Source organism: Branchiostoma floridae, chromosome 12 (assembly GCF_000003815.2).
Source record: "Branchiostoma floridae strain S238N-H82 chromosome 12, Bfl_VNyyK, whole genome shotgun sequence".
In the NCBI taxonomy this organism is placed as follows: domain Eukaryota; kingdom Metazoa; phylum Chordata; class Leptocardii; order Amphioxiformes; family Branchiostomatidae; genus Branchiostoma; species Branchiostoma floridae.
Window position 1 is genome coordinate 20629095 of NC_049990.1, and position 2204 is coordinate 20631298.

A 2204-nucleotide genomic window follows, 5' to 3' on the forward strand; every position below is an offset into this window, starting at 1 on the left:
ACCTAAATCTCCTGTAGTATCTAAGCCAAATTTAACAGCATAATTTACTATGAAAAATGTCCTTGTCAATCCCATTTATAGATGGCAAGCTGCTGGCAATGGAAGCTTTGAAAAGTTCAGAAGCTGTTGTAGTCAAAGCAAACACCCAGCAAACATCCCCACAAACCAATGAGCAGTTGCTTAGAAGGGGAATTTCATCATATATTTGCCGCGACAAAATGCAACCAACGATACTGAATTTAAAACAGAACAAAGCTAAGCCTCCACCACTTAACCCTGCCTGTACCATAGATTAAGCAGGCCCAAAAACCAAGCGAATATGACTAGCCCAAAACAACAAATTACCTGTATACAGTATGGAAATGGCATTACCAAAGAAACAAAAAGAAACACAGGACAAATCATACACATACCTTTCTCTTATGCCCACACTCTATACAGTTCTCCTCCACATTAGAAAATTGCATCTTCTTCTGTTTAAGTTCAAGTTCAACCATGATTGCCAACAGGGTAAAGGAACTTGTACCGGAACTTAAAACTCAGTACTATACAGCTCTAGAAACACCACAAAGAGTAATAAGCAAACTCCAATTATACCTGACCAACAGATATATAATCTGGCACACTCCCCTCATCTGGCAAACTGTCAGTGCCACTAAGTAACCTGATACATTGAAGGTGGCCCAGGCCAGATGATGGTTCTACACCCAACCATAATCTGTTTTTAAAACCAAGCAGATATTGGGAGGATGCCCCAACCACACTAAAACAGGGTCAACCTATACAGTATCAAGTTCAAGCACTAGGAGGCCCAAAATCAAACCTGACCACCAGGACACCACAAACAACTCACGTACCAAATGGCAACACAATGGCACCTTGCGTTCCGGAGATACAGCGCACGCCCCGTGCCCGCACAAAAGGTAACCTAAAATGTCAAGTTCAAGCACCAAGGGCGCCAAAATCAAAATTGAGCATTATTCAGCCACCGCCGACACATGTGCCAAATATCATCGCGCCAGCACCAGCCGTTCAGAAGATATAACTCCGGAAATACCCCTCCCGGACACAAAATTCGACCTGCCGGGTCAAGTTCAAACGCGACAAGGCCCAAAGTCAATCCTAGGCAACAGGCAACAACCCCCCACCCATGCACCAAAAATCGTCGCAATCGCGCGTATTGTTCCGGACACACAGCGCCAAAAGTGCCCCCAAAACACCAAAAATGCCACCTTCAATGTCAAGGTCAAGCGCCAGGAGGCCCAAAATCACACCTGAGTGTCAGGCTACCACCCCCAACCCACGTACCAAAAATCGTCGTGCTCGCACCATCCGTTCACGAGATACAGCGCCCTACATCCCAGGCTACCGAAAAGTTTCCACCAGCATCAAAACCATACCTGCATACATGCAGGTAAATAGTAGAGCAAGATAGGATTTATTCACCTAGACGGCGAAAATTTACATTGATACATATTTGCGATGGCTACATAGCTATATAGTATAGAATGGCAAGTACAAAACTATCGTACATAGATATAATATGATAAGTTGACGCATTGAAAAAGTCGAACTTCGGAAGTCCGGACCGGTTGGTGTCGCTGTAGCCAGCTTTACTTCCGGTCATCTGTAAAACAAAAAGATGACAAGGAATAATGAGATGAGATCATTATACATGTATCAAATTACATATCAATATCTAAATATTTCGCATGTTAAGTTGTGTCATCGGAATTTTTCCCAAAGAATCATTAAGCAACGAACTCATCATAAATTCAAGTCCGTTTACTTCGAAAAATATTCGTCTAGTTACATATGCATAAAGCATCCATACGACTTCACTGCCGCAGCCTCTCGCCGTTCTTTCAGCGTCGGCAGAGGAGGCAACTCTCGTCTTCCCCCAGTGAGACGATACGAAGCACTCTCCGTTGTACTCTTTAAATTTGTCTCTCCTGCTCCTTACTACACCCTACTAGTAGTACGTGCCCATATTCGAGCACAGGTCTGATAAGTGTGACGTACACCAGGTAACCTGGACCAAATCCACAACACTAGTGCCCTGTTTTGTAAGGAGCCTAAGATAATGAAGCCTACGAGAGGCCTTCGTGACCATGGGTGTCACTTGGTCATTAAACCTCAAGTATCTATACAATATAAACCCCAAACTTTGGGCTGCTCAACCCATGGCACCTGATGTCCCCCTA